The sequence below is a fragment of the Lithobates pipiens genome, unplaced genomic scaffold (genome assembly GCF_037356315.1).
Source record: "Lithobates pipiens isolate NorthernLeopardFrog02 unplaced genomic scaffold, aLitPip1_a1.2 Scaffold_30, whole genome shotgun sequence".
NCBI lineage: Eukaryota > Metazoa > Chordata > Amphibia > Anura > Ranidae > Lithobates > Lithobates pipiens.
In genome coordinates, this window is record NW_027507791.1 from 68,436,918 (window position 1) to 68,449,487 (window position 12,570).

Sequence of the window (12,570 nt, forward strand, 5' to 3'; positions counted from 1 at the left end):
TATATACTCGAGTATAAGCCGAGATTTTCAGCCTCTTTTTTGAGGCTGAAAGTGCCCCCCTCGGCTTATACTCGAGTCATCGCTGTCTGCCCGCTCGATCAGCGTGTCGAGCAGACAGACAGCGGCCATTCTATTCAAAAGCCGCGCCTCCGGCTCCGCCTTCGCCTGTGATAGGCGGAACACTGAATTTCCCAGCAGCCTGTGTTCCGCCTATCACGGACATCGTATCATCCTCGTACTACGGACGAGGATGATACGACGTCTGTGATAGGCGGAACACAGGCTGCTGGGAAATTCAGTGTTCCGCCTATCACAGGCGAAGGCGGCGGCGCAGCTTTTGAATTTTACAATGGCCGCCGACGAAGAGGGCACGGGACGGAGGCAAGGCAAGGCACGGCACGGCACGGGACGGGACGGGGGCAAGGCAAGGCACGAAACGGGACGGATGCAAGGAGACAAGGCACGGCACGGGTCGGAGGCAAGGAGGCAAGGCACGGGACGGAGGCTCGGGACAAAGGTAGGCTGGACACACACACACACACACACACACACACATACACACACACACACACACACACACACACACACATGGATGGAGACACACACAGGGATGGATGGATGGATGGATGGAGACACACACACACAGGGATGGATGGATGGAGACACACAGGGATGGATGGATGGATGGAGACACACACACACACAGGGATGGATGGATGGATGGACACACACACACACAGGGATGGATGGACGGACACACAGGGATGGACGGACACACAGGGATGGACGGACACACAGGGATGGACGGACACACAGGGATGGACGGACACACACACAGGGATGGACAGGCATGTCTCACCCTCGGCTTATACACGAGTCAATAAGTTTGCCAGTTTTTTTGGGGGTAAATTGGGGGCCTCGGCTTATATTCGGGTCGGCCTATACTCGAGTATATACGGTAATAAAAAAATGAAAAGTGGGGCGTGCAAAATTATTCGGCCCCCTTGCGTTAATACTTTGTAGAGCCACCTTTTGCTGCGATTACAGCTGCAAGCCGCTTGGGGTATGTCTCTATCAGTTTTGCACATCGAGAGACTGAAATTCTTGCCCATTCTTCCTTGCAAAACAGCTCGAGCTCAGTGAGGTTGGATGGAGAGCGTTTGTGAACAGCAGTTTTCAGCTCTTTCCACAGATTCTCAATTGGATTCAGGTCTGGACTTTGACTTGGCCATTCTAACACCTGGATATGTTTATTTGTGAACCATTCCTTTGTAGATTTTGCTGTATGTTTGGGATCATTGTCTTGTTGGAAGATAAATCTCCGTCCCAGTTTCAGGTCTTTTGCAGACTCCAACAGGTTTTCATCCAGAATGGTCCTGTATTTGGCTGCATCCATCTTCCCCTCAATTTTAACCATCTTCCCTGTCCCTGCTGAAGAAAAGCAGGTCCAAACCATGATGCTGCCACCACCATGTTTGACAGTGGGGATGGTGTGTTGAGGGTGATGAGCTGTGTTGCTTTTACGCCAAACATAACGTTTTGCATTGTGGGCAAAAAGTTCGATTTTGGTTTCATCTGACCAGAGCACCTTCTTCCACATGTTTTGGTGTGTCTCCCAGGTGGCTTGTGGCAAACTTTAGACGAGACTTTTTATGGATATCTTTGAGAAATGGCTTTCTTCTTGCCACTCTTCCATAAAGGCCAGATTTGTGCAGTGTATGACTGATTGTTGTCCTATGGACAGACTCTCCCACCTTCAAAATGATCGCTTGCACAGTGCTCCTTGGGATGTTTAAAGCTTGGGAAATCTTTTTGTATCCAAATCCGGCTTTAAACTTCTCCACAACAGTATTACGGACCTGCCTGGTGTGTTCCTTGGTCTTCATGATGCTCTCTGCGCTTTCAACAGAACCCTGAGACTATCACAGAGCAGGTGTATTTATACAGAGACTTGATTACACACAGGTGGATTCTATTTATCACCATCAGTCATTTAGGACAACATTGGATCATTCAGAGATCATCGCTGAACTTCTGGAGTGAGTTTGCTGCACTGAAAGTAAAGGGGCCGAATAATTTTGCACGCACCACTTTTCAGTTTTTTATTTGCTAAAAAAAGTTTAAAATATCCAGATTTCGTTCCACTTCACAATTGTGTCCCACTTGTTGGTGATTCTTCACAAAAAATTTAAATTTTATATCTTTATGTTTGAAGCCTGAAATGTGGCAAAAGGTTGAAAAGTTCAAGGGGGCCGAATACTTTCGCAAGACACTGTAGCTATTTTGTCAGAATAACAAACGGTAGGAATCTGCAATAAAGTATAATTAAATCCCTGCAATGTAAATACCCTGTTTCCCCTAAAATAAGACCTAGTGTGATTGTCGTTGATAGCTGCAATAAAAGCCCTACCCCCCAAATAAGCCCTAGTTAAAGTCCTTGTAAGTCTTCTTTTCAGGGTAGGGCTTATTTTTGAGGAAACCGAGTAGGGCTTATTTGGGTGGTAGGGCTTATATTGCACCCAACCCGACAATCACGCTAGGTCTCATTTTAGGGGAAACAGGGTAGATCACCCAGAGGCGAATGTTTTTTTTTTTTCTCAGCAAAATGGAGTTACTCATTAATAAAATGCTATTTTGTGAAAAGTAATTAACCCCTTTGCGCTGTTGCCTCCTGGCCATTTAAGAACAGAGTCTTAACCCAGAGAACTTGTCTTTATCTGGGTTTCTTGAAGAAAACAAAAGATTATTAGTTAGTTATATCACCACACCACTGTGACACAATTCTAAATACTTACTAAAAATCTGTATTCCAGTTTATACCATAAGACATCTTAGTTATGCTGACAAAAATGTAAAGCACAGCAGCATGAGCATTACCAAGATGCAGGGACATACATACTGTAAGCCTAAAAATAATGATTTACATACCATCCACATAATGATGAATGGGATTGTTTTGAACCTCTTGATTTCGCAAGCCCTGTGCTCTTAGGACACTGCCGTCACTGTGCTGTCATACTGATTTGACACCCATGCTAACAGCATGTTTTCAGCTTGCCGAGTAAGCTGCTGAACTGCAGTTTTTTTTTTATTAATGTGAATATTGTTTTTTAAAGCTTTTAAAGCTTTTTCAACTTTCCATCTATTAAATCCTCTGCCCTTCTTGTTTTACCTTTGGATAGTAAAACATTTTTTTCGTGCCAGTAAATACCTTATATTAGCCTAGGCTTATTACAGCATGCACAGCTCTCTCTCTCTCTCTCTCTCTCTCGCTCTCTCTTATTAGAGTTTGCCAGGAAGGGAGAGGGATGAGTCATACGAGAGCCAATGAGAGCTGCAGAGCTGAAGGTGTGCCTTTTGTGTGTCTGTGTAAATCCAGGAAGCGAACAGGCAGGAGCTTCAGCTGCCCACAGTTAAAATGGATGCAGCCAGACTTGGTGGAGGGAGATTTCTGCAGTATATTTGAATCACAGTATATATTAAATAATATGCAAAGTGGTTGGAGGGAAGGTTCAGAATGGCAAAATGTTTCTATTAAAAATTATGTGAGAAGACTGCAGTTCCTCTTTAACCACTTGGGTACCGCGCTATTGCCGAATGACGGCATTAGCGCGGACCTAGATTGCCGGGACTACGTCTATTGACGTCGTCCCGGTTACGAGCGGCCTGCGTGCCCCGCTCTGTGATCGGCGAGTCCGTGAGACTCGCCTGATCACCGATCCGTGTAAGGGGTCGATCCCGACCCCTTATCACGTGATCAGCTGTGAGCCAATGACAGCTGATCATGTGATAAAACGGAGCCGGTAATCGGCTAGTATTCCTCCTCGCGCTGACAGCGCGAGGAGAAAAAAAAAAAGCCGATCGCCGGCGGCCGTGTTTGGGACATTAGTCCCGATCACGGCCAACAATTCAAGCGGACACCTTCCCCCTGCCAGTGCCCACCTGCCACCCGCAGTGCCATCCTGAAATAAAGTAAGTGCCCCCCTGTCAGTGCCACCCAGTAGTGCCCATAGTGCCCACAGTGCCACCCAGCAGTGCCCACAGTGCCACCCACAGTGCCACCCAAAATCTGCCTCAAAGGTGCTGCACCCCAGTGCCGCCCATCAGTGCCCAGCAGTACCGCCCATCAGTGCCGCCCATCAGTGCCCAGCAGTGCCACCTATCAGAGCCACCTATCAGTGCCACCTATCAGTGCCCATCAGTCCCATCTATCTGTGGTACCTATCAGTGCCCATCCGTGCCACCCATCCGTGCCACTTATCCGTGCCACCCATCCGTGCCATCTTATCTGTGCCCATCTTTGCCCATCAGTGCCGCCTTATCTGTGCCCATCGGTGCCGCCTTATCTGTGCCTATTAGTGCCGCCTTAACTATGCCTATCAGTGCCCACCAGTGCAGCCCATCAGTGCCCACCAATGCAGCCCATCAGTGCCCACCAATGCAGCCCATCAGTGCCCACCAATGCAGCCATCAGTGCCGCCTAATCAGCGCACTTCAATGAAGGAGAAAAATGACCCGTTTGCAAAATTTTATAACAAACTATTAAAACATGATTTATTTATTTTTATTTTTTGCATCTTTTTTTGTTTGTTTAGCAAAAAATAAAACTCCGAGCTGTAACTAAATACCACCAAAAGAAAGCTCTATTTGTGGGAAAAAAATGATAAAAATTTCATTTGGGTACAGTGTTGTATGCCCGCGCAATTGTCATTCAAAGTGCATCAGCGCTGAAAGCTGAAAATTGGTCTGGGACTGAGGGGGGTTTAAGTGCCCAGTAAGCAAGTGGTTAAGTTGGTTTTATAGTTTTCAAGGGCATCAACTGTATAAACAGAATCTAAGACATTTGTAGAGTATGAATGTTATATGATCATGTTTAGAGTGTAAGGAAAGACATTTTTCCCTATTTCGTCCTTCAGGATAGCACCTTTGAGAGACCTCGGCTCCTCTCTTCTCAGGAAACACTGCCTCCACCAGAACTTTAAGCCACTCCTTCCCTCCAGACGATCAGTTATGGTGTTTCCTCCGGTGAGCAGACATCGCTAGGAACTTGGGCCCTTTCAGCTGGAGAGGCTGAGGTCGGTGTTGTCCTGGAAGGGAGAGACAGAGGTCTCTCATGCATGACAGCAGGGCTGGGGAGTCCGTACCCGTAGTACTATATTGCATCCTGTCCTTCCTTGGGGAAAGTAGAAGCCCGGACCCTCGTTTTCCGCTACCTAGGGAAGGTGATGGCAGAAGTGTCTGAGTTCCCCTCGCTCTGGGGCAGCCAGCATGGAGCTCAAGGCTGGGCCAGATGCTGGGTGACGTAATTTCCGTCGGGGGAGGACATTTCCCGTTGACCTGCGGCTTCTGGTTCCGGCCGCGGGACGGAAAAACGAGCGGTGTGAACAGCTGGTGTGGGCTCCATTACAGCTATAGTGATAACTAGGGGAGCAGCCTAAGGCTGACCACGCTACTTTTATGGCCAGAAGGGATGCCGGAGACTGACGGTTCCCGTTCTGTGCCGGGTGATGCCAGCACCAGCCACACTAAGGTAAGTGGAACCCTGGGGTGGTGTTCCATTACCAATTTCCCATCTAGCTCCACGGGTGAACCTCCCTCTTGGTGGTCAGAGGGGAGGAGGTGTACTTCTGGGACCCTGGCTTAAAGCCATTTCCCTTGCTCTCAGAGCCTTCCAACAGGAGCTCTGAGGACATCACGTTCCAGGTCCGCTCAGACAATTCCTCAGCAGTTGTCTACATCAACCGATGGGGACACCAGAAGCAGTTCCCTTTGGGCTCTGACGGAAACCATATTCAATTGGGCCGAGGTCACGGTGCTCTCACTATCTGCAGTACAACTAAAAGGGGAGTTAAACCAGATGGCAGATTTCCTCAGGGAGAGCGACTGGGTCCTGAGTCAAGTCATTTGCAGGATGATTATCCAGAAGTGGAGGGTTCCATGTGTGGACCTTTACACTTCAAGGGAGAACGCAGAATCTCTCCTCTTCTCTCTGAACCGGTGGGATGGGGCAATAGGTGTTGATGCTCTTTCTGAGAGCTTGCATTTTTCCAAGTGCTATGCCTTCCCCCCTCCTGTACTGTTGCCCGCAGTCCTGAGGAAATTCCAGTCAGTGGAAACGACTCTGATCTTGATAGTGCCACACTGGCCCAGGAAGCCATGGTTTTCTGTTCTAAAGGAGCTGGTGGTGGAACCACCTTGGATATTACCGGTCAGGAATACCTCCTCTATCAAGGCCCAATCTCCCTCAGGTGGAGAGGTGGAAACTGCCAGCCTGGCTACTAAGGAGGAAATGCTGAGAAGTAAGGGGTTCTCCGAAAGGTTGGTAGCGAGTCTTCTAAATTAAAGGAAAGAAGAGATGCTCAAAATCTATTTGAAGGTCTTAAAGAAATTTAATTCTTGGTGTGCAGAGAGTGCCTTTAACGTTTGCAGCCCAGTAGTAGTGCTAGAGTTCCTACAAAGTGGGGCAGAAAGGGACTGGCCCTTAGTACTCTCAAAGTTCAAGTTTCTGCTTTAAGTGTTCTTCCTTGAACAACTTGCAGTGAATCCTTGGATATCCAGGTTCTCTAAAGCTTTAGGTAGGCAGAGACCAGTCAGCTCCCATCCCTTTCCTATATGGGATCTCTCCCTAGTGTTGCAGGCTCTTACAGGGGATCCTTTTGTGCCTATTGAGTCTTGTACAGTAACAATTTTAACCCTCAAGACTGTTTTTTTTTTTTTTTAGTGGCAATCACTACCGCAAGGAGGGTTAGTGAGCTAGAAGCCCTCTCAAGGAGGGCACCGTTCCTTCAAGTTTTTACGGATCGGATTATTTTTAAAACCGATCTGACCTTTTTGCCAAAGGTGGCTTCAAAATTTGATATGAGCCAGGAAATCTGTTTGCCCACTTTTTGTTCAAATTCTGTGAGGGTACAGGAGCATTTCTTCCACAGGTTAGATGCCAGGAGATGTGTGCTAAAATACGTGGAGATTACGGATCAGTTTAAGAGATCCGATTCTTTTTTTTGTTTCTTTTTTAGGGGCTTGGAAGGGGTCCAAAGCCTCTAGACATACTATAGCCAGATGGCTGAGGTTGGCTATTAGTCAGGCCTGTATAACTAAAGGGGTGGCGGTGCCGGAAGGTATTAGGGCCCATTCCACTGGGGCCATGGCAACGTCACAAGCAGCGTGGGCTGGTGCTACACCCAAACAGATCTGCAGAGCAGCAACATGGTCTTTTAAGACTTTCTTTAAGCACTACAGACTGGATTTTTTGTCTGCCCTTTCCCAGGCCTTTGGGCGTAAAGTCCTGCAAGCAGTATTTCCACCCTAGGGTAAGTGCTCGCTTATCCTCTCAAAGGTGCTGTTTTTAAAGGTGAAATAGGGGAAATCGAAGTTACTTACTGGTAACGTTTTTTCCAAGAGTCTTTCAGGACAGCACCGGTACCCACCCAAATAATATCTTTCCACTAGGACGTGAGAGCATCAGGGGTATGAATGTTGGTATGATGTGTTCTTGTGTCTCCCTAGACTGGCCGGAGGTTCTCATGGAAAAATTGACAGGCTGGAGGGAAGGCGTGGCTTAACCACTTGCTTACTGGGCACTTAAACCCCCCCTCCTGCCCAGACCAATTTTCAGCTTTCAGCACTGATACACTTTGAATGACAATTGCTCGGGCATACAACACTGTACCCAAATTAAATTTTTATCATTTTTTTCCCACAAATAGAGCTTTCTTTGGTGGTATTTAATTACAGCTGGGAGTTTTATTTTTTGCTAAACAAACAAAAAAAGATGCAAAAAAAATAATCATGTTTAATAGTTTGTTATAAAATTTTGCAAACAGGTAATTTTTCTCCTTCATTGAAGTGCGCTGATGAGGTAGCACTGATAGGCTGCACTGGTGGGCACTGATAGGCATAGTTAAGGCGGCACTAATAGACACAGATAAGGTGGCACCGATAGGCACAGATAAGGCAGTACTGATGGGCACAGATAAAGCGGCACTGATGGGCAAAGATGGGCACAGATAAGATGGCACGGATGGGTGGCACTAAGGGGCACTGATAGGTACCACTGATAGATGGGACCGATGGGCACTGATAGGTGGCACTGATGGGCACTGGGCGGCACTGATGGGCACTGGTAGATGACACTGATGGGCACGGATATGTGGCACTGGGGTGCAGCACCGTTGTTGAGGCAGATTGTGGGCACTGATGGGTGGCACTGATGTGTGGCACTGTGGGCACTGCTGGGTGGCACTGACGGGGGGCACTTATTTATTCATGAGGTGGCACTGGCAGGGGGCAGGTGGGCACTGGTAAGCTGGCCCGATCACGGCCGCCGGTGATCAGCTCTTGTTTTTTTTCTCCTCGCGCTGTTAGCGCGAGGAGGAAAAATAGCCGATTACCGGCTCCATTGTATCACATGATCAGCTGTCATTGGCTGACAGCTGATCATGTGGTAAGGGGTCGGGATCGACCCCTTGCCCGGATGCGTGATCAGGCGAGTCTCATAGACTCGCCTATCACAGGGCGCGCAGGCCGCTCGTGCACGGAACGACGTCAATAGACGTCGTCCCGGCAAAGGAGGTCCGCGCTGTAGCCGTCATTTGGCTATAGCGCGGATCTCTAGTGGTTAAAGTTCTGGTGGAGGTGGTGTTTCCAGAGAAGGGAGGAGCCGAGGTCTCTCAAAGGTGCTGTCCTTAAAGACTCTTGGAAAAAACTTTACTGGTACGTAACTTCGATTTTTTTTTGATTTTTTTTTAACGTTTTCTTACTTTCCCCATCCCCAGATCCCATCTCACTGCTCCATGGAAGCAGGGGTCTACTGTAATGCGCACATGCCGGCTACACGACAGTGAAAGCAACTGCCTACAGTAAAAAAAAACTGGTGCTACAAATCAAAAGAATCAAGCCCACTTGATACAAATTATAAAGGGCACATATTTTGTAGTATATAACCTTCCCTCACCAATAGTGAGTAAAAATGAACTATAAATACTGTATCTTTCAGTAATCATACTACACAGTATTACATAACTGTTTCCATAAGTAACAAAATGGTTGTGCTGAAAAAAAACTGTATTTCATTTCACAATTTTCAACCTAACGCCCATCTTCAATAATTGATCTCCACATGCATAAAAAAAAAAAACTAAAATCGAAATGTTACTCACCAGCCCCTAATCCTTTCAATATAAGAAAGATAAACCTACTCAGAGGCGTATCTAGTGAAAATGGCGCCTATGGCAAGCACTGAAACTGCGCCCCTGTCAAAACATTTGAAACCCATATTTCAGATAACCTTATCAAAAAAACAGCTAACAAAACTACAAATCAAACTCTTTAATCTTTCAATTAACAAATTATGGATTGGCACTACGTAAAAATTACAACTGCACCTTCCTTGCTTTCACTGATGCAGACTGGTCTATGATGTGCTCAAAGTCTGTTTTTTTTCTGTTTCTACACTCAGCAGAGCAAGATCACACAGTTTGTCTTGACCCATGGAGGCTCTCAAATACGAAAGTATTAGTTTTAACTTGCTAAATGATCTCACAGCTGGCGATGGAAACTGCAATAGTTAGCATTATCTGAATAGCAATGCGAACATTGGGGAAGACACTCTAATCTCCATATTGAACAATAAATTTGAGAAGCTCTTTAGGTCTTGATATTTGCATGTTGGCCCGCCTTAATGGCAACATTCTGCAGTCCAAAATGTCTTCATATAGCTGCTGTCCATGAACATCAGAGCTGTGGAATTCGCCCAAATTTTCACAATTCTTTTTTAGGTTGTTATTGAATGCGCCGGAACACATACCCTCAACGTCGAGAATGAACCCAAACTTGGCATCAGTGTCATGCAAGCAGTTAAACCTTTCATCCATTTCTCTGTGAAGACGGTCAAGTGTTCCCTTCATGACTCTTTCCATCTCCTCCTGGGCTTATAACCCAGCATCGCTTGAGTTCTCACCAGGCATTTGTTTCTTTTTCGTCTCTGACGTCTTTCCATCTCCTCCTGGGCTTATGACCCAGCATCGCTTGAGTTCTCACCAGGCATTTGTTTCTTTTTCGTCTCTGACGTCTTTCAACTTCAATATTCTAGTATTGACAGAGATTGAGTCCGTCTTCAAGCAACTCACTGACTAACACTTCTCTGTCATCTTCAAATCCAGGGCAGTATCGTGGAAGTTCATGCCAGGATCCTACAACCTCTTTTGAATATGGTCAATGCGAATGAGTACTTTGTTACAAAATCATAGCAAAGTGTCAGGGCTGGCTTAGCCCTTCCTCCACTGGGCTGGCCGCTCAGCTGTCGGCTAATTGCCAGCTCTCTTCTCTTTCCACAGTTACCAGCTGTTCCCGATGATGCTCGTCTGACCTGCCTATTTAAAGCCTTCCTGCTCACTTTTTCATTTACCTTTGCATTGGTCACATCACAGGGAACCATTTCCTGCTGTTTGTTTCAAGACTGGCTTGCTGACATCCCTCCTGGCTTCTTATCCTGCTTGCAGTTGCTCTCCTTGGATCCCTGACTTCGGGCCTGGCTGATTACCCAATCTGGTTAATGAACTTTGGGCTGGCTGACTACCCGATCTGGCTACAGGACTCTGGCTATGCTTGACTACGCTTTTTTTCTATTTACCTTTTTATTTTTATTAATAAACAAGTGTGACTTGATTGTACTTGTGTCTCAGTCTGTTTCATGGTTTCTGACAGGACGCGAAGGCCATGAATTCAGAAGATACAGTCAATCCACTTGTTGGTAATATTTTTTCCAGATTGGATGAGCAAGATCACTGCATGGATCAGTTTGCCTTGGCGTTACAAACGCTCCTGAATCGCACGGCTCACCTGGAATCCCCCACGGTGGCTGCTCCGGTACAACCTGAGTCGCAGGCCGTTCCTGCTGCTGCGCCAGTCTCTGTGCAGGCACCCGCCTCGAGTATTACCTCTATAAGAGGTATGTCTGGTTCTGCTCTGCTTCCCCCGCGATTTGGGGGTGATCCAGTTCAATGCAGAGGGTTTCTCAATCAGGTTGAGATATACTTCGAAATGCTGCCCCAGGCGTTTTCCACAGACAGAAGCAAAGTAGATTTCATGATATCTTTGCTTTCTGAGAGAGCCTTGGCCTGGGCTAACCCTCTATGGGAGACTCCTTTAAAAGGGTTTTTGACGTTCCCGCACGCTCCGCTTCTGCTGCCAAGTGCCTCATGTCCATCAAACAGAGTACGAGAGCTGTTGCCGACTACGCCATTGAATTCCGTTCCTTGGCAGCAGAGGTTGCCTGGAACAATGAAGCCCTCGTGGCTGCTTTTTCATTGACTCCAGGCTCAGAGAAAGACTTTCTCTTAAGGAGCGCTTGCGGAAGCCTCCTGTACATTTGCCTCCGAGCTCTGTAGTCCCACCCATGCCTCCCTCACCTCCCATGCCTCCTGGTACCCAGTTGGTCAGTGAAGATGAACCCATGCACCTGGGCTTCACGCGTCTCTCTGCGGATGAGGAGGAGGGAGAGATTGTGCCTTTATTGTGGCCAGACAGGTCACTTTTTAAAGTCTTGAGGTCCTGTCATGGACAGACCTTAGGTGGCGTGGTTTCTTCCCCAGTTATCCAGAAGGATAAGCCCCTGGTTTTGGTCACCCTTTCTTGGGCTGAGTCGTCCATCGAGATACAGGATCTAATCGACTCTGGGGCTGCAGGCCTGTTCATTGATGCTGCATTTGTTTCGTAGCACTCGATTCCGCTGCAGCTGTGTGACACTCCACTTGCCATTGAGGCTCTTGACGGGAGACCTTTACAGCCTGCCCATGTGACGCATGAGACGGTTCCATTGTCCATGGCCGTAGGGGCTCTTCACCATGAGATAATCCAATTCCAAGTTATTTCCTCACCCAGATTTCTGCTGGTTATTGGTTATCATTGGTTACAGAGGCACAACCCCTCTTTTGATTGGCTCCGTGCTGAGGTTCTCTCCTGGTCACCACAATGCAGTGAGACATGCTTCCTGAAAGTAACCAAGGTCCTGTGCACCGCTTCACTCCCCTCCTTGCCGGAGGAGTACCGTGATTTTGCCGATGTCTTTGATAAAGGTCAAGCTGGTAGTTGGCCTCCACACCGTCCTTATGATTGTGCAATTGAATTTCAACCTGGTGCCATACCTCCTTGTGGCTGGGTTTACCCTTTGTCGGTCTTGGAGGATAAGGCCATGGAGGAGTATGTTTCTGACACACTTTCTCAAGGTTTCATACGCAAGTCCTCGTCTCCTGCTGGTGCTGGTTTCTTCTTTGTGAAAAAGAAGAGCAGTGAACTGAGACCTTGTATAGATTATAGGGGTCTCAATCGTGTCACGATTAAGAATGCCTACCCGATTCCATTGATTACGGAGTTATTTGACCACCTCAAGGGAGCAACAGTTTTCACAAAGCTTGACCTGAGAGGGGCATACAATCTTGTGCGCATTAAGGAGGGCGACGAGTGGAAAACTGCGTTTAATACCAGAACAGGTCATTATGAATACCTGGTAATGCCTTTTGGCCTTTGTAACGCCCCGGCAGTTTTCCAGGAATTCATTAACGATGTCCTCCG